The sequence below is a fragment of the Callithrix jacchus genome, chromosome 21 (assembly GCF_049354715.1).
Source record: "Callithrix jacchus isolate 240 chromosome 21, calJac240_pri, whole genome shotgun sequence".
Lineage (NCBI taxonomy): Eukaryota > Metazoa > Chordata > Mammalia > Primates > Cebidae > Callithrix > Callithrix jacchus.
Genome location: NC_133522.1, coordinates 35,850,624 through 35,876,263, shown reverse-complemented (window position 1 = coordinate 35,876,263; position 25,640 = coordinate 35,850,624). Strand labels below are relative to the sequence as shown.

Genomic DNA, 25,640 nt, shown 5'->3' with positions numbered 1-25,640 from the left:
ACATGAGGAACTTATTGGGAAGCAAAGCAAAGGTCACTTTTCTTGTGCATTAGCAAAGAGGTTAGAGGCATTGTGCCCTTACCCTAGAGATCTATGGAAATTTAAACCAGAGAGTGATGATTTGGCAGGGCATCCGGCAGAAGAAATTTCTAAGCAGTAAAATGGTCAATAAGTGGCCTGGCTGCTTTTAGCAACCTATGCTTATCTTGGTGAACAAATAAGTGATCTGGAACTGGAACTTATATTTAAAAGGGAAGCAGAGTGGAAAAGTGGAAAACCTGTAGCCCAGCCATGTGGTAAAAATGAAAAACCCATTTTCTGGGTAGGAATTCATGTGAGTTGCAGAAATCTGAATAAGTAAAAAGAAGTCAAATGTTAATGGCCAAGAGAATGGGAAAACTGCCTTCAAGGAAGCAGATTCTCCTATCACAGGCCCAGAGGGCTAGGAAGGAAGAATGATTTTCCAGGCCGGGCCCAGGGCCCTGTTGTCTTATGCAATCTCAGGACACTGTTCCCTGCATCCCAGCAGCTCCAGCTCCAGCCATGGCTAAAAAGCTAAAAAGGTCTCAGAAACATCTCAGGCCACTGCCCCAGAGGGTACAAGCCATAAGACGTGATGGGTTTCACATGGTGTTAAGCCTGTGGGTGTGCAGAGGGCAAGAGCTGAGGTTTGAGAGCCTCTGCTTAGATTTCAGAAGATATATGGAAATGCCTGGATGTCTAGGCAGAATTCTGCTGCAGCAATGGAGCCCTCATGCAGAACCTCTAACAGGGCAATGTGGAGGAAAAATGTGGGATTGGAGCCCCTACACAGAGTCCTAACTTGGGCACTACCTAGTGGAGCTATGAGAAGAGGGCCACTGTTCTCCAGACCTCAAAATGGTAGATACACTGACAGCTTACATCATTCACTGGAAAAGCCACAGGCACTCAACACCAGTCCATGAAATCAGCTGAGGGGCGCTGTGACCTGTGGAGCCACCAGGGTGGAGATACCCAAGGCCTTAGGGGCCAACCTCATACATCACTGTGGCCTGGATGTGAGACATGGGGTCAAAGGAGATTATTTTGGAGCTTTAGGATTTAACAACTACCCTGCAGGGTTTATGGAGCCCCTTTGTTTTGGCTGATTTCTTCTATTTGGAATGTGTGTATACCCAATGTCTGTACCCAGATTGTATCTTGGAAGTAACTAACTTGCTTTTCACTTTACAGGCTCATAGGTGCAAGGGGCTTACCTTGTCTCAGATGAGATTTTGGACTGTAGACTTTTGAGGTAATGCTGAAATGAGTTAAGACTTTGGGGAACTGTTGGGGTGGGATGATGTATTTTGCAGTGTGAGAAGGACATGAGATGTTGGAGGGGCTGGGGGAAGAATGATATGTTTGTATCTGTGTCCCTTCCTAAATCTCATGTTGAATCGTAATCCCCAATATTGGATGAGGGGCCTGCTGGATGGTGTTTTGATCATGGGGGCTGACTTCCAAACCCTTGATGTTCCCTTAATAGTAGGTTCTCATGAGCTCTGGCGGTTTGAAAGTGTGTAGCACCTCCCTCTTCACTTTCTTCCTTCACTTCTGGCCAGGTAAGATGTTTCTGCTTCCCCTTTGCTTTCTGCCATAATTAAAAGTTTCCTGAGGCTTTCCCAGCCATGTTTTATGTTGAACCATGAATCAGTTAAACCTTTTTTTCTTAAAAATTGCTCAGTCTCAGGTAGTTCTTTATAGCAATGTGAGAATGGACTAACACACAAGGTATATAGAATATTTCTACCAGAAGCCATAGCATTTACAAAAGTTCTTCATGAGTTGGGGCAGAGAGCATTTGAGGGACTGAAAGAAGCCAGTGGGACCGACAGGTGGGACTGGTGGGTGTCAAAGCTGCAGAAACAAAGAGGAGCCCAACCAGACAGTACCAAGTGGGCTGCTCACACATTTCTGCCTTTTCTTACTCCTTATTTGTTTAGGCTGGGCACAAAACATTTGTCTCTAGCTAATATCGTGTGTTTCAGTAAAATCTATTGAAACTGCTTCAGTATCCAATATTTTTATCTTTTGTAATAAATGGTAGCAATAGAATGTTATAGTGCACACCATAAATGGGGAGACTTTCGACATAAGCATTTCTTAAATGCCCATTTAGACATGGTGGAAGGCTGCTTTTCTTCTTGTGTTTTAAAATATCTCCCTCCAACTAAATGATCATAATGATCTTGTTTGTGATTGAACTTCAAATTAATATCATTAATATATTTTTATCACTGTTGCACTATTTTATCACCTTGAATTCTTATATTTTCATCTTTACTCGAATCTCTATGTTCATCAGACACATCAGCCAGTAGCAGAAATAACCATGTTCTAATCAGTATTTACAAACTTGTAAATAAATACTTTATAAATCTGAAATTTATGAACTGAAATGATCTCTATAGCAGTAATTTTATGAATTTTTATTTTATTCATTAAATGTATGTTTACCTTGCACTTATTATGTGAAAGACTGTTAACACTCCCTAGAACACAACGAAAATAAACTTTAAGGAGATATGGTAGGTTAAATACAGGCTGTAGTCACAAGACTCTGAGCTGCATGGAACAAGCACTGTATCTATCCTGCTCATCATCCTACTTCCAGTATCTCACAATCTATATGGCACAAAGCACTTCCTCAATAATCAGTTATTTGAATAAACAGAAAGGAAATTAAAGAAAGAGGTGGAATGGGTCTATCACATTTTCTTTAAATCCAGGATTGGTTCTGATTTTATTTCTTCTCCTTTGTTTTGTGTAAGAATGTGTGTGGGGGTAGGTGGGGGTGGTATGTGTCTAATACTTTAGTCATAAGTTTATTTCCCATGAACAAAACTAAACAAAGCACATACACACAGACACAGACTCCCACACACATACAAACAACACACAATGATAATTAATTCAGAACAGTGTTCTTGATTCACACATTTCCATGGTTGGAATGATTCTATGTGTAGATTTTCCAAGCCAGTGCTTTGCAATAATTGCCAGCAGAATACCCTGTTTTAGAACATATGGTGTCAGATTTCACAAAATGATTCATATTCCCTAACCCTTGTGTGAAAGTAGGTGTTTCTATTTTGGAGTTACTGCTTAAACAATAACTATTTTGACAAAATCAACACACTTTTTTCCCTCCAGCACATCTCTCGCTTAGTTGGAAGCTGGAGAACCAATTACTAGTGTGATTATCCTAAGTGTTTTCCTACATGTTTTCTTCTCTGTGAAAATGTTTCTAGTCTTTCTGATTACAAATGTTACTGGGTCTGATGTGTGAATCAATCCTATCTGTGCAGACACAGCAGAATGAAAGGTATAATGATGTAGGAGTGAAGTGTCAATGAATAATTCATATCTGACAGCACGCAGCATTGAGTTCTATCAGGCAACATTCCATGGCAGAGAGGTCCTCAAAGGCTTCTTAAATTCATCTGCATCAGCTCATTGTGTTTCTGCTCGGGTGGCAGAATCGATCATTTAGAATGAGGGAAATGATACTGAGTGGCACTGCTTGCTAACACAGATAGAAAAATACGTAGCTATTTTTGTCACCATCAAACATTAATTCAACAAATGTTCATTGAGTTCTTGCTTGGTTCTCATAGTGTGTTCAGTGTTGGAGGATCCACAGAGTATAACACATTCTCTGATTCATTACATGGATCATAGTCAGATGTAATATTTAAGTATCTCTACCTAACCCAAAGTGAGCTTAGATACATAGCCTTTACTTCAAGAAGAATTTGAAGAGTGGAATACATGCAGAAAATACTGCCACACAATGGTCCAGAAACAGGTTCCTTTTAAAAGTGATGAATATGAGCAGGTCTGTTTCTTATTAGAGTCTTAGAGAGGTCACTGCAGCGTGTGGTGAGATATTTACTAATGCATGCCTTTTTGCCTAGGAAACAACTTTCTATGAGATATAAACACAACTGTGGAGTTTAATTTAGGATCATCATCTTTCTTGTATTTAGCTACATTGGAAAGGCGTTCAAATTAGCCCTAGAAAAGAGAATCAGTCGACTTTATGGTAGTGGACCCCTGAAATTTTAGAAACCACATTTTTAAGACTATTAGACTCAGAAGAGCTGAATTAAAAGGTTTGCTCTGGAGTAAAACTGGTTTTCTTTGAATATGCCCTCTGTTATGTGTCTTTGAACAAGTTTTCAGCATTATTGAATCAATTCCTCATCTGTAAATGGTATTAGTATTTGAACACTTATCAATAGGTGGCATAAGAACTAAAGAAATAGGAGGCTAAATGTGGTGACTCCTTCCTGAAATTCTAGCACTTTGGGAGGCCAAGGAAGGATTGCTTGAAGCCAGAGGTTTGAGGCAATGCTGGGCAAAATAGGGAGGCTCTGTCTCAGAGAAAAACTGTGTAACTGATAATCATGCCCTTTCTTCTGTAGTGCCCTCCTCTTGAATCTGGGCAGCCTCACTGACCAACAGAAGGAAGCAGAAAATGCACTGTGCCATTTCCAGGACTAATCTTTGAAAACAAGTTTGGTAGCTTGTTCTTTTGTTGTCTAGAAAGCCCAAGCCACCATGTAAGAAATTCAATTACCTTAATAGAGACACCCTGTATCTCACTAGACACACACATACACAGGCAGAGAGACAGAGAGACACACAGAAAGAGAGAGATCCTAACTGTACTATAGCAGGAGATGAGATAAATAAAAGACTCAGTGGCCCAGCCAATTCAAGCCCCTAACTGAGCCATCAGCTGAATAAAGCCACAGAACTAACCACTGGCAAGACCAGCAGAAAAATCACCCAGCAGAACCTAGCCCAAATTGGGAATAGTGAGCAAATAAAATCATTTATTTGTTTGTTTAAAGACACTACATTTTGGGGTGTTTACTTGAACAGCAATGGGTAATGAAAACAGGGCCATTTCTCTTTTCTTCATTCCTTTTTCTACCAGACACATCTTTTAGATTTTTTCCCATATGCCCTTTTTCACTAATCACCATTTGGTAGATCCATAAAGGCTTTTTACGTTGATCTAAAATGTAACTCTTGAGTCATTTACAACATTTATGACACATGTTAATCAAAAGAGGATTTGGGGAAACCTGAGATGCCACCCTACTTGCTGCAGTGGCTGAACATTATATCAAATCTGGGCTTATGAGTGCCATACAGCTTCATAAACATTGAAGCACCTACCACTTTTCATGCTTTTGCAACTTACTATGAGTTGCTGTTGACTCATCATGGCCTGAGCATTTAAAAATATTATGACATATATTTGTTTTTATAAAACTCTCATAATCCATTAATCTCTTCTTCTGTTAGGTTTTAATATTCTTTAAAATTGCAAGAATAATTTTTATCTAGAGCTCAAGTCCAAAGCATAACCTGCTTTAAAATGCATGGTATTTTCGAAATTAAAATAGCAATGTGTATTTCTTCAACTTGATTCTCACCACATTTAGGCTTTTCTGACGATAATTAACCAGTTACGCAACCCTAAATATAATTAATTTTTTAACTGAAGATGAGTTTGAACAAATTGAAAAGTTTATCAAAATGAGTGATTATTTAGCCTCATGATCTGGCTGAATCACTTTAGCAGAATAACATAGTTTTGAGCAAAGACTACTTAATGTGTTCTTGAAATAAAGGCATGCGGTCCCACAAGAATATCTTTGATCTCAAACATGTTGGTACCATATAGAAGACTTCAGTTTTGTTGCTTAGGTTTATAATACAAGTAAGTGATTCTTCTATTAATACTTTGAAAATACAGTCTCATCTGATTGGAGGAATAATTAATTTAAGTGCCTCTATCCCTGAGTAACCCTGTGTTAGTGTTCTCTGGAAAATCAGAATCAATAAATTTCTCTCTCTCTCCATATGCATATGTGTGCGTGTGAATTCATATATGTGTATACATTTATATGCATTCACACTATATGTATACATACATATGTATACACACACACACACTACATAAAATTGGCTCATCAATCATGGGGGCTGACAAGTCCAGAGTGTGCAGGGTTGCAGGGTGGCCTGGCAGGTTGAAGACAGAGGGAAGAGCCACCGTTTCCTTTTAATTCTGAAGGCCATCTGCTGCAGAATTCCTTCTTGCTCAAGGAGGTCAGTCTTTTTTCTATTCAGGCCTTCAACAGATTGAAAGAGGCTCATCTACTTTATAGAGAATAATCTGCTTTACTTAAAGTCCATGGATTTAAATGTCAATCTTATCCAAAAACACCCTCATGGAAACATCAGTATATTGTTTGATCACATATCTGTGCACGAGGTCCAGCCCAGTTGACACACAAAACTAACCCTCATACCTACCTTGAAATCTGAGCCAATTGAGAGATGATAGTCTCAGGAACCAAATATGGGGATTAAGAGTAGTGTTGTTTGCATAGAGGCCATGGCTTGGAAAAGTGACGAAATGGACTTCCTACTACTCAACCTTCCCCATACTAGTGACTAATCTACAGATCTTCACCCAGGAATTTTGCTATGAGGAAGAGAGAAAAGTGTGTGCAGAGAGCGGGAAGAAAGCCCAGGCTCTGTGCATCACACTTTTCTCAGTCTCACTGACCCCGTCCCTTCCTCCTTTGGAGAAGAGGCACAGAGGAGGCTCCAAGTTATTTGTTACATTATTATAAACGAAGCAGAAATTCCTTTTAAACAAGACCATGCAGGTTTTCATTGGGAGAGAAAGGATCAGTCCCTAAAACAGCATTCAAATAAGATTTTTCAGAACAAATCTGGTTTCTACACAATCATCCTGATCCAGAATCTGACTGCCTGTGCGTTACAGACTTAAGAATTATTTAAAAGGTAGTATTTGATGGTAATTTAGAAAACATTTTTTAAAGTTTTCTATTTAGACCAGTACTCCTTTTCTCTAAGAATAATGTGAGATTTTGATCATTTGTACAACTTTCATATTTTTCTTTTATGTGACGTCTTAAAAAATTCACAGAAACTTAAATATCCCACTAGGAAAATAGCCCATCATGATGAAATTTAACTGCATTACCCTTTTAAACCAGAAAGCCAGTAAAACGTCTTTTTATATAATATTAACATATTCATATGCTATTCAAAGATACACTATATCATCTAAGAGTGTACAAATACTCAGAATATTTTTCTCTCCAGCACCACAGATATCAAGATTCTGTAAATATTTTGATGCATTTCTTTCTTGTGAATATACACTATGTTTTCAGTTGTATAAGTAAAAATAATCTTGCTTTCTTTACATCATCACTAACTTCTAAATCACCTGCAACAAACTCTCAATATCATGATTTACTATCATTTTAAAACTCAGAGATACAGTATAAGATCTTCCGCCCTCCTGCTTTTTAAAGCTTTTGCTCTTGCCACTGTAAACTTCAGAGTTTTTTTTTTTTAAATTGTAACTTTCAACAAGAATCCAAGAAATTGTAACTTTCAACAAGAATCAAGGAACACTCAACGTCTTTTTTACTTCTATGATGATTCCTCATTTAGGAACTGAAGTATTCGTTAATCATCCCTTAAATGATAAGACTCTCTGGCTCCAATCTTTAATCATTTGTTAAAATAATTTGTTCCTCCCACAATAATATATTAAATATTTTCCTATAATTGGATAGATTAATTTCCAGTTGTCTTTAAAATATACCCAGCACTAGACCACATCTCACCATCACCATCACCCAAGTCTCCATCACCCCTCACCAGAGCAATTGCAATCTCCCTGATTCTATGTTTTGACCTTGCCCCATTATATCTGTTCTCCACAGCGAAGCCAGAGGAATCTTTTAAAGTTGACCAGTTGTTCTTCCTCTTCTTATTACCCTCCATAGCATTCCCATTAAACTAAAAATGAGGCTAAATCCTTGCCATGACCTAGCAGTCCCTGAATTATCTCAACCCTCGTCCTCTGAATTTATGTGCAATGACTTCTGGCCACATTCACTGTAGCCTTTTCAACTTATTTGCTGTTCTTTTAGCCTGACCACATGCTCCTGCATCAAGGTTTGTTCTCCCCCATAAAGCCCACCCTTTCATTTACTGTGTGCCCTATGCAAGTGACATCTGACCAGAGATGCCTTCTCTGAATATTCTATCTAAAAAGCACGTCCTTGCCCACTTATCACACAATGATCCTTCTTTTTGTTTTTATCACCATCTGATTTTTTTCCATATGTTTAACTTTTTATCTGTATTTTTGTCTCCTCTAGTGAAATGTAAGCTTCACGAGAAGAAGATGCTTATCTATTTGTATAATGTGATAACCCCCTGAATGTGAAACCATGCCTGAGGTATGAGAGGCACTCACAAAAATGTTTTAAATAAATGAATTTTAAATAGAAGATGTCTAGAGGCTCCATCTTACTTTGAAATAAAAATATATAAATAAATAATTGTGAGATGGTAAAACAAATAGGTCTATAGTATATGGAGGATATATTTTTATATTTATAGTATATAATTGGACATATTAATTTCCAGTCACTTTAAAAATATATCCAGCATCAGACCACATCTCACCGTCAGCATCACCCAAGTCACCATCACCTCTCACTGGAGAAATCGCAATCTCCTTGATTCTATGCTTTTGACCTGGCCCCATTATATGAGTTCTCCGTAGAGAAGTCAGTAGGATACTGTTAAAGTTAACGAATTGTTTTTGTCTTCTTATGACCCTTCGTAGTAGTCCCATTAAACTACTTTATTCCAAAGTAAGATGGAGCCACTAAAAATATATACATATATATTCAAGAAGAAATGTGTTCTGCTTGGGAGAGCTGGAAAAGGTTTTGAAAAGCAAGATAATTTTGAGTTAACAGATGACCCAAAGATTTTTAAGCAGAAAATAACACAGTTTAAAACAAAACGGTATAGGTCAATGTACAGAAAGCTAGAAGATATCTAGACTTAAATTCTTAAGTCTTACAGCATATTTGGAATATATTCAGATCAGCCTTATTGGTAAGAATGCTCCTTAGTTGAGGTCTCTAAAATTTCCCTCCCTCTACATTCTTTCCCCCACTTATGATCAAAAGAATAATTATCTTCAAAACTGGTTCTTATGTTTTTTCATATCCAATTTCAAGAAGCATGAGCCTCAAATTTGTATGGTATGCTAAGATACATTTATATATATTTATATTATATATATGTGTGTATATATATTATGTATTATATGTAGGACTATATATAGCTCATTTACATTTGTTATTTTGATCTGTAAATACATTTGTTGTAATAAATACATAGCTGTATAAAAGTCCAATTAAAAATCTCCCCTCATACTATCTTCATTCTTACCCTGCCCAAATAACTAATGTGAATATATCAGTGTTGTTTCTTTCCTTCTATATGTATATATACATACACGAATATTTATGTCTATCATAAAAATTATGTAGTTACGGACAAATTTATATACATAGTTAAATACACATATTTTCTACAAATATTGGGTAAGTAATACTCTGTCACTTTCACATATTTTATTTCATTTTCCTTTCATAGCATGCCTCCAAATTAGCTGGAGCTAACCCTATTTTATTAGCGAGAAAACTGGCAGTGATGTTGAAGCAACTTTTCCAGAATCACACATTAAGTGTCAGATCCAGGTTTTACAATTTCAAGCTCCAGGCTCTTTTCTGAGGTCCCAGCACCTTCCCATCCTGTCATTTCCTGATATTTTGGAACAAGGGCAATTTAGTGATGTACCTGATACCTGGTCATTGCATCAGGAAAGATTAGATTAGGTTGAGTGTGTTTGAAAACCCAAATGGTAGCAAGCTAATATAAATAGATGCTTGTTTATCTTTAATATAAAAGAAGTCTAGATCAAGGATGTTTTGGGTGCCCTACGTTGAAGAGCTTAGTTTTCTTTGATCTTTCTGCTGTGTTGTGTGTGGTTTTATTCTAAAGGTGACATGTTCCAAGATAAATGCTGGAACTCCAGACCGCCCACAAGAAAGAGATTATCTTCTTTAGCAGATAATTCCTAGATGTGCATGTAACAGTTACTTATTTCTCATTGGCCAGAACGTGTCATATGGAAACAGCTTTTGCAAGGGGCTGTGGTTGAGAGGCCATCTATTCTGAGCAGTCATATGTCCATCTAAAAAAATACAAGTTTTGTTTTCAAAAAAGAAAATAAGCATGGGTATGTTGAAACAAAGTCGAATTGTCTTTTAAAGTCATGAAACAGCTTTGGGCTATTCTCGTTAAACAGAATATTACTTAACACAACGACATCCATGCCACTACAATATTCAAGGGTCAGGAAACGACATCCCATAAGTCAAATTTGTTCTGTCTAAAATGTTTGTAAATAAAGTTTTATTGAAATACAACCATGCGCATTTGTTTACATATCGTCTGGTTGCATTAGCACTATGGTGGAGAGGAATAGTTGTGTTAGCGATTATATGGCCCACAGACTCTGCAATATATACTATGCGACCATTCACAGAGAAACTTTCCTGATGCCTTCACTTGATCAGTAGGCTGAAGTTTTAAGAGTAGAGTCAAATTCTTAAAATTACCTCCCCCAAAAAAGAGAATCCCAATACATGTACAACTGATATTTGAACAACACAAGTTTGAACTAGGTTAATCCACTTATATGCAAATATTTTTCAATATATCAGTAAATTTTTGGAGATTTGTGACAATTTGGAAAAACTTACAGAACTGTACAGCCTACAAGTATTTTAAAAATTAAGAAAAAGTTGTGTGTGGCCTAAGTGCATAAAATATATGTAAATGCTAGTCTATTTTATCACTTACAACCAAAAACTGCATACAAATATATTAGAAAAAGTTAAAATTGACACAACCACTTACAGACCATACATGGCACCATTTGCAATAGAGAGAAATGTAAACAAATATAAAGATGCAGTATTAAATCATAATTCTTGTACATACTGTACTACAGCAATAATTTGTAGCCACCTTCTTCATATTACAGGGAGCTTAAGTATTGGGAATATCTGCTTAAAACGTGGTATGACACTAGTATCTCCCAATGAACAATTCCTCTCTCCAATAAATTGTGAACTACAGTTAAAAGTGATCTCTTATGGTTCTGATGTGTTTTTCATCCTGTTTAATGCAATGCTGTAGACCTTTTATAACAGCATGGGACCTGTACAGAGTTCCTCTGGTAATGCTGGACATGCACCAAAAAAGCAGAAAAAAGTTATGACGCTACAAGAAAAAGTTGAATTGCTTGATATGTGTCATAGACTGAGGTCTGTAAATGTAGTTACCATTTCAAACAATTCATCTTATAAACAATGTATACTTATAGTATAGGTAAATATAATCCAATATTATAAATGTATTTCTCTCATGGTTTCCTTAACATTTTAAGGTTACTTTATTGAAAGAATATAGTATATAATACTATAATACAGAAAATCTGTATTAATCAGTCATTATCAATTATTTATATTATGGACAAGGCTTTTGGTCAGCAATAGGCTATTGGAAGTTAAGGTTTAGGAGAATGAACGGTTATACATGGATTTTTTTTTTTTTTACTGTGCATTGGGAGGGTTGGTGCCCCTAACATTTTTGTGGGTCTCAACTTTACAGGATATTGATCAGGAGTTTCAAGTAAGTAGCTATGTTGGTGTTTACAAACACTGTGGGCTCGGGAAGTATAATTATTAGTCTCCCGGTATCCAAATCCTGGCACATTTGCTTACTAGTTGGGTAAACTTGGTTAAAGTTTTTGACCTCCCTGTGCCTCAGTTTTCCGTCTGTAAAATTGGGATACAGATCCTGATTGCCTAGGGATAAATCTCAATGTATATATTTCACTTATATTAGTGCCTAGTTCATGAAAAACCTAAATAATCATACTATTATTATTCTCCCCTTTTCAAAAATGAGGATGGCTTTAGTTTAATTAGCACTAGAGGGAGAACTATAGTCTCATAGAGTCTAAAATTTTCCTAATAGCAAATGAGATAAGGTAATATGACAGCAATGCTCATTGTTCTCCTGCAGTGATTTTTCTGCAGCCCTAATCAGTCACATATCTCATGCCCATGATTTCTGGTCATGTTTTTTTTTTTCCTCACTCTGCTATATATTTCTGCCAGCATATCTTGACAATTTTCATCAGAAAGAGAATTCTAATTAGAATTTCTCAGGAAACTTCTCAGGTTTCCATTCATTCTTTGTTATCATTAAAAAGAATAGTACCTCAAATGCTACTGTTAGGTCAAGAAAGATAAATACTGAGAAATGGCCGTTAGATTTCCTACCACAGATGCTGCTGGTGATCTTGATAAAAGCAGTAACCGTGAAATGATGAGGGTGAAAATCTAATTGGTTTGGAAGTGAGAACAGGAAGAAAAGAAGTGGAAAGAGTGAGATTAGACACTTTTTCAAGGATTAAATGGATAATAAATGTTGTGTCCCACGGGAATCTGCATATGTGTGCAATTGATTGATTACCACGTGGCCAGTGTCACATGGCAAGCACTCTGTATGGCCGTTGCAGTCGCTGTTAATTTTTTTTTCAAAAGTGACAGGAAAAGACAGTTTTCTTCGGTCACCTCTTTCAAATTCTTTACACTTAATGTTAAGAAACAGAATGCCTAGTCTCTGCTTCAGACTCATCTTAGTCTCAGTGTGTAAACTACCATTTGAACAAAGACCAGCAATCCAATTTGAGGGCTTGATAGGGCGAAAGTGCAGCGGGGGTGGGAGGATATTGCAGGACGGTCCCTGTCATCTGGGTCACGGTCTCATTCAGAAAGTTGATCTCTTGACCTTGCTTGCCCTATTCGCAAATTTGAATTCTTCTGTTAGCTTTTATTTCAAATACTCTTGACTGCTGGTTTCAAACCTCTATCCTCAAAATTGCTGTTAGATTTTCTATGGGGGAGGAGGAATTATGCTGACCTCAAAGAAGTTAGTTTTATACCCTCCATTTAAACCTAGAGGATGTGTGGCCCATAACCCACTGACATCCATGCTGACAACCTATACATTGTTCCAGGGTTGAATGCAATTTGATTGGAAATAACCTCAGCAGTGAACTTGAAATATCACGCTATAAAATAAAAATCGAAAGAAGAAAATCAAGTCTCTCTCTCTTTCTCTCTCTCTTACACACACACACACACACACACACACACACACACACACGTACACAACATAGAAACCATGCTGGTAGCCCTAGAATTTGTCCTTTTGATTTTTAATTTGGCTCTGTTTTTGAAGTAAACAAGCATCTACTATAAATACTGTGAACTTCATGGTGGGATTTTACTCCCTTGTATCACAAGCCATGAGTGCTTCTAAGCAGTCAGTATTTATGCATAAACTGCAATGTGTGAGAGCTTCAAGCTTATTTGAAATGGAAGCGGTGTTTGATGAGATGGGAAGAAGGGATGCATTTTAAACTAATAAATAATCATCATCCATGCCCACTTGGAAAATAGCTTTCTTGTTGAATAATATTTCAATATATAATATCTTGAAATAAGACTGCCGTTAATAATTTAAGTGTAGCTTGCCATATAAATCCTGCAAATATGTACACACATGAGGCCTAAATTACTCTCTGGGGCTACCTTTTTTGGCTTAAATTACCTTTAGGAGAAACCCATTTAGGTGATATTAGGGCCAGTTAAGGAGAGGAATAATGACCATAGTAGACCTCAAAGCTTTTCCACTTGCTGACGTCTTTGTTATGCCAAGCTAGTGAACAAACGCTCCTGGCCATATTCCACATTCATCGGTCAGTTTTCTTAGTGACTCATGAAGACCCAGAATTAAGAGGATGTCAGATTCATCCTAACTGTGACCTACACCATATAAGAGGCTCCTAAACAAACCTAGTGTGTCACTGCAGATTCTGTATCTGAATTTCAATCAGGAGGAACAAATCTCTCAGAATCCTTGTGTATGCCAGTGGTATTATGCTGACCTTTGAATTACAAATAGATACTGAGAAAGAAATCCCAGGAGCAGGCAATATCCATTAAATAACAATTATGAAAAGCTGTTTGCCTTTTGGAATGGCTTTTCCCATTAATGAGGATATGACCAAGCTGGGAAGCTGGGGTGTGGTGGGACTCATGTAGAGTTTCTAATTCTGAATTATTCATTTCTCAAATGGAGAGAAACCCTCAAAGCTGGGAAAGGAAGAGAAAGTCAAGGAGGCCCAGGAGCCTTTCTTAAGGCCAGGATTTATATAGAAAGGGCCACGGAGATAGGGCTAAGAATCCAGCAGAATTAGACTAAAAATCTGGCTCCTTTCCTTCATGAGAATTTAAATCATTTGGGATTGATTCAGTGTGATTTTTTTTTTGTTTGTTTTTTTGAGACGGAGTTTCGCTCTTGTTACCCAGGCTGGAGTTCAATGGCACGATCTCGGCTCACCGCAACCTCCGCTTCCTGGATCCAGGCAATTCTCCTGCCTCAACCTCCTGAGTAGGTGGGATTACAGGCACACACCCCTGTGCCCAGCTAATTTTTTGTATTTTTAGTAGAGACAAGGTTTCACCATGTAGACCAGGATGGTCTTGATTGCTTGACCTCATGATCCACCGGCCTTGGCCTCCCAAAGTGCTGGGATTACAGGCTTGAGCCATAGGCCGGGCGCAGTGGCAAGGCCGGGCACAGTGATTTTTTGATATGTCTGAGTCACCTGAGTAAATTCCATTTCACAAAAGGTTTGGTCCCAGAAATTTTTTATTGTTTCTCAACATTTATCATTTACTTTGGATTTGGCCAGAAAATATTATGTGCATTATTTTACTTATTTGAAATATATGGAATGGCTGGGATTCAGCCATATTTCGTGTTTAAAGCCAATATATGGTTTTCCTTAATAGTTTCCATCCCTAGACTGCAGTACACCATGTTGTCTAAGACTCCAGACTTGGGAGTTAAATGGTCCTGAGTTGAATACCAAACTGGTCCCTAATAAGTTATGTAGCAAATTATTCAACGTATTTTACTCTGTCACTCATCTGCCAAGTAGGAATAATAACACTTACCCATAGGCATAGGGAGAAGACAAAGTGAGAGAATATGTTTTTATGCATACTCAACTAAACATTGGGTTGGGTATGCATTAAACATGTTCTCTTATCTTGGGCACATAGCAAGTTCTGTATAAATGACTCTATATTTATTATTCAACTCTTGCTGCATCAACAAACAACCGTTAAATGCCAGTAATTTGCAAAAGCAAACATTAATTTATTGTCCACATTTCATGGTGGCTGCAAGTCTGCTGTGATTTTGCCAGGCTTGGCTTGGTCCAGTTGGTTTCCACATGACCCCTGTGAATGAGTAACCATTCCCTAGGGTGTGCTGCTGGCACAGAGGAAGACAGCATGAGGGGGGCAACCCCAGAATGACTCGTATCTGCTCAGAACCAGTATATTGTCACTACCCACCATTGATCAAAAAGTCACATGCCCAAGACCAGCATTACTGAAACAGTAAAGTATGTTCTGCTTCTTACAAGGCAGTGAATGGTTAGGAACGATAATCCATTATACACTCTAACAATTAAGTATTATTAAGTTATGATCATGAAGTCATAAAATTTTAATTTGCTTTCACTTTTGGTGGTAATTGAGACTTAAGAGACATTGTATTTCAATATCTATAAATTCATTTCAATATCTACAATTTTTCATCCTATAATTTTTTCTTTTATGAGTAGTTTTATGTACTCATGAACTTTTATTCATGCAACATGTTACTCTACAGTTATTATTATTTTGATTCACAAGTTGTACCAAATTTAACCAGATAGAGTTCCTTTAAGTTGGCTCCTGTGACTTCGGATGTGTCCCCCTTCTTCCCTGAGCACTTCTTTGGAAGAAGTTGTGCACAGATTATTATTTTTTTATTGATATGTAATAAGTCCACATATTTGTGGGGTACATGTGATATTTTGATACACACATACATGATAAATCAGCATATTTAGAATATTTAGCACCTCAAACTTTATTGTTACTTTGTGTTGGTAACATTTCATATTTTCTAACTATTTTGACATATACAGTACATTGTTATTAACTATAGTCACTATACTCTGCTATCAAACACTAGAACTTACTCCTTCTATTCAACTATATGTTCGTACCCATTAAACAACTTCTCCTCATTCCCCTCGTCCCTTCCCAGTCTCTGGTAACCATCATTCTACTCCCTACCTCTGTGCGACCAACTTTCTTAGCTCCCACATATGAGTGACAACATGCAATATTTGTCTTTCTGTGCCTGGCTTATTTTACCTAACATAATGAATGACCTCCACTTCTATCCATGTTGCTGCAAATGACAGGATTTCGTTCTTTATTTATGGCTGAATAGTATTACACTGTGTATATATACCACATTTTATCTATCCATTAATCTGTTATTGGGACAGTGAGGGTTGAGTCCGTATCGTGGTTATTGTGAATAGTGTTGCAATAAACAAGGAAGAGCAGGTGATATGCTGATTTCCTTTCCTTTGGATAAATACTTGGTAGTGAGGTTCCTGGATTGTGTGATATTTTGATTTTTAATTTGTCGAGAGATTCCTATACTGTTTTCCATAATGTCTATGCCAATTTGCATTCTTACCAACAGTGTATAAAAATTCCCTTTTCTCCTCATCCTCATCAGTATTTGTTTTTTGTCTTTTTGACGATAGCCATTCTAACTGCAGTAAGAGAATATCTCATTGTGGTTTTGATTGGCATTTTCCTAATAATTGATGATGTTAATTTGTTTAATATACCTTTTGGCCATTTGTCTGTCTTCTTTTGAGAAATGTCTATTCATGTTCTTTGCCCACATTTTAACGGGATTATTTTGGGATTTTTGGTGTTGAGTTGTCTTCCTGGTGTATTCTGGGTACAGTCCCTTGTCAGGTGAAGAGTTGGTATGTTTTTCCCATGCAGTGAGTTGTCGCTTTACTCTATTGATTGTTTCCTTTACTGTGCAGTTCTTTTGTTTAATATGGGCTCATTTGTCTACATTTGTTTTTGTTGCCTTTGCTTTTGCAATCTTAATCATAAAATAGTTGCCTAGATCAGTGTCCTGGATTGTTTCCTCTATGTTTTCTTCTAGTAGTTTTATAGTTTCAGGTCTTATATTTAAGTCATTAATCTATTCTGAGTTTATTTTTGCATATGGCGTAATTTTCAGTCTCTAATTATTGACTAGTGATAGTTCTTGAGCATTTTTAATTGTGCTCATAGCAATAATCATCATAATTCAGAATTACATATGATAGAGTGATAAAGCCATTCTTTTTATAAATGCATTCTTTTTATTCTATTTTACAGTGGAGAAAGGAAGAAATCATATATTACCTTTCTTTAGTCAGGGGAAAATCTTTTTCTGGAAGAAAAATGATGCTGCAAACAGAATAGTGAATAATATTATTAGACCAATTTACCCCAATCCCAGTAGCCTGACACCTCCCTAGTCATAAATTCCTTGAATAATCAAAATGGCTCACATCAACTGAGCACTCACAAGGTGACAAGCAATGTGCTAAGCACTTTACAGGGCACTTATCCCGTTATTTGAACAATACTTTATGAGACATCCACTACAAATATCTCTAATATACACGTGAGGATGTTGAAACTTGGAGAAATGAGGTCACTTGCCTGAAGTCATGCAGTTAGGAAAGGACTTGATAAGTCTCCAGGGCTTCTATGCATCTCAGACACTGTATTACCTTTGGTGGAAATAAAAAATAATCTATGTACTCTTTTTATAATAGCATGTAAGAGTGGGGGAGACAAAATGCATTGACTTTATTATTACATTGTACTTAAGAGTAGAGAAGCCAGAAGAGCGGACAGCCAAAATGCATTAGCCACTTACTGGGGACAAGGCATTATTTCCATGCCTTAACTCATTTAATGCTCAAAACAAGCTTATAAAATGTATATGATGATTATCCCCATTTCACAGGTCCAGAGAGGTAAAGTGACCAGGTCAAGATTGCACAGGTGGGTAAGTGATGTAAGCTAGCTTTGAAACAAGGCTTTCTGGTGTCAGAATTTACACTCTTAAACTCTATGCATCCTTACCTTTATAAAAAAATTTGAAAACTTAATCTCAAAATGCCCACACTCACCCTACATCGTAATGCCCACCTGTACATCCTCCAGGTTTACCACTATTTCAAACCTGTCTCACATCCAAAGGATTTAAAGATGAGTTTCTGCGCAACTTATTTTCTCTCTTTTCCTCCTGAGTTATTCCCTTCTTGTCACTATAACAACCCAAAACCTGAATACACAGTTGGAATCGTTATCGAGAGAGGCAGAAGGGAGAAGCATTTGATGTATCTCTTCAGGGGTCCTCTCTGACATCTTTATCTCCTCCTAGTGAACTTTGGGCATCCTGTGATCTACGATGCTGCCAATTAGGCTGTAAATGGTGCAGCTGCCTCTGTGCACTCCCGGCTTGTAGGAACCCAGTAGGCTGTCTCTCATCCACATGCGTGCTCACCAAGCCCCCAGCATCGTGAATCAGACGAGGAGGAACATCTATGTTACATAAGAAATGTATTGAGTAAACAGGAAGAAATGTGGAATGCATCTGCCTATCTCTCCTTTATCACAAAGAGACCACAAACTGCTGCAAGCAGAAGGGGAAATAGAATGTTTCTTGGGGCCTAACCTGCAGCCTCAGTGTTTAGTACGTAGTGGATGGACAAGCCACTTCACTTCTGTGGATCTCAGTTTCTTCAGCTAGAACTGAGGTGATCATGAATCTGGTTTGCATTACAGTATTATGTGAGGAGGTCAAATCAAACACTATAAGAAAAACCTGGCATACAAATCATTTGCATTTGTCTCCAGGATGGAATTAATACCTTGGTATACATAAGATATATTAATATGTAAACTGTATTGCATGTACCATTCTTTAGACACAGTGGCTTCAGACACATCTTTTATTTTTTAATGCTACACACTCATGTTTATCTTAATGTCTGTAATACTCAGCAATACCAAATTTAGAAATTTAATTTTCTATATTGATACAAAAATATGTGTAAAACCTGGTTTCTCAACAAAACACACAAATGCATTGTCAGTCTCCATTATAATGACTGGATTTTCCCAGAGATTTCTCGATCTCTGCTTTCTCTTGGACTCCTATAAGGACTTGTCTAATTAGGTAGTTTAACTTAGATTTTGATGGTACAAAAATATGACTGAACCAACACTTAGTTTCAGTAAAGTGCCAAACGCTCCCTCTTATGGCAAGGTTTAAGTCTTAAGGGCTTTGCTTTCAAGTGCTTAGTTAACACCTCCATCCAAATTATTGTTAAGTCAATACTTACAATGCTTCAGGTGTATGAGATCATCAATTCCATGATGCCAGTTGTCACCAAATCTTGGCAGCACATCCTTGAATATTGCAAACGTTTATATGCATATGCCAGACATGTGAAAAGAGGAGTATTGCATGTTCTGAGAGAGCTGTCTGAAGAATTCTATACCCAAGATTGTTTCAGATGACCACAGTATTCACTGAGCCAACGCTAATGCACAGAAAAGGCTGCGATGTCTCCGGTACCCAGAATATCTTATCTTCCTATATACAGTTTTTTATCTTGGAATTAAAAAACCCTATTCATTATGTTCATGTGCTCAGTGGCAAAGAATGAAATGCTTAAAGGAGATGTCAAATGCATCAACCGAAATATTGCCCCAGGTTTCATGCCTTTAGAAAATTTAGCACACTGATCTGGGCAGACCGTTTAATGAGACACAGGAGGACTGACTTACAACATCTTTTCTGAGCTGACACAGCCTGGCTGGCTTGTTTTGGAAAAAGAATAGCATATTCACTCATCTGTGTTATTTCCTAGTGGCTTCACAATGAGCTTGTGCTAGATGTTTGACGTTGGTTATTTTATCTGACAATCCAAAGGTAATTAAAGAGTTCACAAAAAAAGGAGAATACAAGTTTGGTACCCTGATCTGGGCGCAATTGCATTCTCAACATGGGGTCTTTAAGACAGATGCTAGAACATGTAGTTATCACTATTGGAAGCAAATCATTACCAGTGAAATTTAGAAAATAAAGTTTGTGGTCAAGGTTTTTTTTAAAAAGAACAGATGGCAAAGGATTCAAGGATGTTCTTCTGCTATTACGGCCATTCATTTATGTTCTTATATGCTTTCTGGAATAAGAGGCAGAAGGGCAGAGTTAGAGGTATTTAGCTGGTGATCTCATCAGCATAATTAGAACATTCTTACCAGAGCACCGTGCCTGTCTTTCTCTTATTCATTCATGATTTCCCAAATGCTTGAAGATCCCTACTATGTGCCTTGTGCTACTCCAGAGACTGAGGTGCCAGTAGAGAATAAGACAGGCAAATCTCATAAAGTTTATTTTATATAGGGAAAATTAAAAAACAATAATTGAAAGTATACACACACATATATGTTCACACATAGACACATACATATGTATGAGTTTCACAGGAAGATAACGGACCTGTAGAAATAAATCAGGTGAGAGGTCAAGAATGACTTGGATTTGATAAGTCTTTTTAAAAGAGATCATTTGAAAGAGTTCTCCAGGGAGATGACATTTCAGCAGACCTGATTTAGTAAGAAAACAAGTCCTCTGAGAAAAGAGGAAAAGAGGTTTCCAGGTAAGGAGAAATGCAAATAGAAGAGCCCAGAGGTGGGAACATGCTTGACACCCCATACAAGCACGAAGGCCGACATGGCTTCAGCAGAAGGCAGGAGAAAGCATCTAGAATATGATGAATGTGGAAGATAAGCAGGCATGTTAGAGCTTTTGATTCTATTCTCACTGAGGGTAGGAAGTCACGGGATGATCCTGAGTGAGGATGGGTAAGATTCCTGTGTTCCATTATGAACAGTTTCAGTGCTGGCATGATAGCAGGGCATCGCGCATATGGACTGGACTCCGGCATGTGTGCCCTAAAGGAGGAGAGAGGTAGAGAACCAGTGCTTTAGAAAACGCCACTAAACACACTCGAATCAGAAGGGAGGACAGAGTAGACAGAAATAATGTTTTTCATTGGGCCCATTTACTATTTGCTAGGCTGTACTTAAAACTACTTATAGCAATGCACTAAATAGCACTGTATTTGTATGCCTACAATTGCTCAACTTAATGAAAACGTGATCCCTAAAAGGAAATAGACATGGCATAAATATCAATATGCTCATTAACTGGTTATTGTGGACAGGGTGCACACATGAGTGAAAATATAATTTAAACTTTGGTTTTCTGACCTTGTCTAATGCCTTGAAAGCAAGGGATAATTCAACCAATTGTACATTACTCTCCTCTTGTCCGGCTTCCCCTCCATGAAACTAAGGCTTGATTTAGTTTCCAAAGAATCTAATTTCACCAAGAATGAAATGGAATGCCTCTAATGACGCCCTCCACTCACACTTTCACTCGGAGCCAGCAGCAGCATGCACCACCAGATTATTATGAAGCTGAATGAAATAGAGGCATTCATCGAAGCTAAATAAAAATAAACAGTTGAAATTGCCTGTCAGTCTCAGGGGGAACATGAAGGGTCCTTTAAAGATATCTTCCCTTTTAATAAGAAATTTTATTACTTTGGGGGCGTGTTATGTTCTCATTCTCAGAGTAAGCCAGCTGCCACATCACCTTTGTTGTTATCTGAACCTGTAGCTCCAGTGATGTGAGCTGTTTCTATGCACAGGAATGATAATCGATGCTTGATGAACATTTCAAGGTGGTGGGGCTGAAACCAAGCATCATGGCAGAATTTTGAATCAGCTGTTGCTCCTTCTCTGTCTTTATCGCTTTCTCTCCAGGCTCCCCTATTACACCAATGCTGTGTTAAATTCCTGACATTACCAACTCCCCGTGTTTCTCCTTCTTGGATTTAATAAGCCAAAAAAAGAAAATATGAATTGAAAAGAGTAAGGTGATTGTGTTTCCACAGACTGACATGCCTAGCCAAACAAGCTCAACTGACTTTAGAGAAAAAAACTGGGAACTATAAAGGCATACCTCGCTTGACTGACCTTCACTTTATTGTGCTTTGCAGATACTGCATTTCTTACAAATTGAAGGTTTTTGGCACACTGGTATTGAGCAAGGCTATCACCAGCATTTTTCCAACACAATGTGCTCTCTTTGTGTCTCTGTATCACATTTTGGTAATTCTTGCAATATTTCAATCTGTTATGGTGATCTGTGAATCTGTGATTAGTAATCACCTTTTTTTTTTTTTGAGACAGGAGTCTCACTCTGTCGCTGAGGTTGGGGTGCTGTGACGTGCTTTGCTCACTGCAACCTCTGCCTCCCAGGTTCAAGCGATTGTCCTGCCTCGGCCTCCTGAGTAGCTGGGATTCCAGGAGCCTGCAGCCACATCAAGCTAATTTTTGTATTTTTAGTAGAGACGAGGTTTAGTCACAATGGCCAACCTGGTCTGGAACTCGTGACCTCAAGTGATCCACCCGTCTCTGCTGGGATTACAAACATGAGCCATGGTACCTGGCTGTGATTAGTAATCTTTGATGTTACTGTTGTAATTGCTTTGAGGCACCCATATGAGACAGCAAACTTATTTGATAAATGTGTGTGTTCTGACTGCTCCACCGACCGGCCATTCCTCCATTTCTCACCCTCTCCTCGTGCCTCCCTATTTCCTGAGAAACAACAATATTGAAAGTAGACCAATTAATAACCCTACAATGGCTTCTAGGTGTTTAAGTGAAAGGAAGAGTCACATATCACTTACTTAAAATCAAGAGCTAGGAATTATTAAGCTCAGTGAGGAAGGCATGGCAAAAGTCAAGACAGGCAGAAAGCCATGCCTCTTGCACCAGTTGGTCAAGTTGTGAATGCAAGAGAAACGATCTTGAAGGAAATGAAAAGTGCTACCCCAGGGAACACACAAATGATAAGAAAGCAAAACAGCCTTATTGCTGATCTAAAGAAAGTTTTAGTGCTCTAGATAGAAGCTCAAACCAGCCACAAGAGTCCCTTAAGCCAAAGTCTAATCCAGAGCAAGGCCATCAGCAATGAGGAAAAACTCTCCACCAGCAGAAAGACTGCACCTTGCTGAAGGCTCAGATGATTGCTAGTGTTTTTAAGCAATAACGGATTTATAAATCAAGGTATGTACTTTTCTTTTAGAAGCAATGCTGTTGCACGCTTGGACTATAGTAAAGTGTAAACATAACTGCCACATGCACTGGAAAACCAAGACATTTGTGTGACTTGCTTTATTGTGATATTCACTTCATTGCCATGGTCTGAACTGACCCCACAAATATTTTCAAGGTGTATATGTCTTAGCTAATTATGTCTGATTACAGTCAACCTGGAGTAGCATCACTGCTTTTAAATATTAGATAAAATTACAACGCTTTCCATTATATTTGCTTCTCCCCGCTTTTCATGATGCTTCTGTAAAGTGCATTGAAAGGGAAATACTTAATGGAAAAAAATATTCGATAAACTAGGATAATTAAGAAAAGTTTGGCTTGAGGAAAAAAAATTGTCTACGATGGAAAGAAAAACCAGTTATTAAATAGAAACACAACTGAGAATGCAATCCTTAGCCAATCATCTGGGATCCAAAAGGTGTATCAGCCTCTTTGAACCTGGAAAAGCCTTGATTTTCTTTGTGTGTTTCAAGTATATTTCTTTGCCATGTTTTTGTTCCATCACACTCAACCCATTGCAGCAGTAGGAGAAAGGGGGGGCTAAAGAAAATTATAAACTACATTTTGAACGGCAGGGGGCATTGGAAGGGCTGGCCAACTATCTGAAAGCTGAGAATCAGAAAGACAGATTTTCAAAAGGAATTATGCATAAGTGGTATGTATTACAAGCACACAATTCCCTTTAGTGCTTCTGGAAAGAGCCAAAGCATGAAGGAGGAACACTGGCAATGAATGCTGTTAGAACTTCAAAAAGAAATTGGCCTTTCTTTATGTAATTCTTATTCATCTGCTAATATAAAAACAACCCATCTTCTGTGAACAGGTCCTTTCTTTGAATGTCCTGGTAATTACTCTAATATATATAGCATATCAGATTGGCAACAGAATAATCTCCCGCAAAGCCTGGCTCATGGTGACAACGCACAGTCTTGATGCTGCCATTTGGTATATATTCAGAAACCGTGTATTGTATTAGGCTTGTGAGCCAGAGGCAAGCCCACTCATTACAACTCTTGCCAACTTTTTATTCATTTACAGCTATTCAGTGTTGGAGCAGATCACTGGAACTCACCAATGAGTTCTGCTCTCGTACCCAAGAGCCAAAACTGCAAGGGTTGGACAGTGCAATTAATCCATCTGTGGCTTTCCTCAGGGCCTCACCAATTCTTGTCAGTCACTTCAGCCCTGACATGAAAACAAAACTTCCCTCTTATTTCAGAAATTTCTATGAAAATAGTAGTCTGGTCTCTTCCGCCTTCTCTCTTTCATCCATCATTCTCAGTAGGAAATCATCAAATCCAGTGGAGAAGAGGTCAGTTCTGAGTGCTCAGCGATCTATTACTTCCCTCATTTAAGGAATTTAATACACCCTCTTTGTAAAGTTACCCTGTGCTTCGCCAAGCCCCTCAGTGAGAAGACATCAGGTATACCCATGCATATCACCATAGAAACTGAGCCTCCAGATGGAGGAAAGCTCACTTCCACAGACAAAGCTGTCAGAAATCCACAACTCCACCCTGACACCCACTTCTTGTGCCGATGCTCTGAATTCATCTTGAAAAATTAATAAAAATTACAAACTCATGAGATTAAAAATAGTGGCTGAGTCTGGTTCTAGGAAGTATCTGAAGAGCTTAGGCAATCAAGACAAGGCTGATTACCTAAGACAAGGCTGTCGGGAATCCACAACTCCACCCTGACACCCACTGCTTGTGCTGATGCTCTGAACTCATCTTGAGAAATTAATAAAAATTACAAACTCATGAGATTAAAAATAGTGGCTGAATCTGGTTCTAGGAAGTATCTGAGAGCTTAGGTAATCAAGAATTAACTGCTTTGTTGTATATAAACATGTACCAACAAATTCATTCTTGACTTGTCTGCTTTGTTGCTATGTTTTTTGTAATCATAGATTTTGAAAATTGTTCTTTAAAAAATATCACCATAGAGCAGATCCTCCACCTCAAATAAGAACATTTCTGAGATCAACTATGCAGGCCACTTGACTGGTTAATGGAAGGAAGCAAAAATTACATGAGCAAGACAGAGATACAAGCAACCTGGCCCTATGGAAACATCTGTAAGAGGAAGAATACAGCAAGGAAGCCTCAAGGCCTCCTCCAGAATGACCGTCCCCACTTGCCTTCCTGGTTCCATCACAACCCAAGTTACAGCTGTGTAGAAGGATATAGGGCCCAGCCCTACAGGGTCCTGTGAGCTCCTCTCTATAGGTATGGAGACAAGAAACTTAAAAATAAAGACACAAGACACAGAGACAGAGAAAAGAGAGATTGGGCCCAGGAGTGCACTGCCAACCGAAGCATGGAGTCTGGCAGTGGCTCCAAGCGCCTGGACGCTCTGACTTTTACTGAGTGCAAAGCAGGGAGCAGGTAGGTAGGGTGA

General features: G+C 38.0%; 1 protein-coding gene across 15 annotated transcripts in view; it reads left to right on the top strand.

Moving 5' to 3' along the window:
- GRIK1 (glutamate ionotropic receptor kainate type subunit 1) overlaps positions 1-25,640 on the top strand; it is a 389,636-nt gene that overhangs the window by 108,199 nt on the left and 255,797 nt on the right. The gene's annotated exons all lie outside the window — the stretch shown is intronic.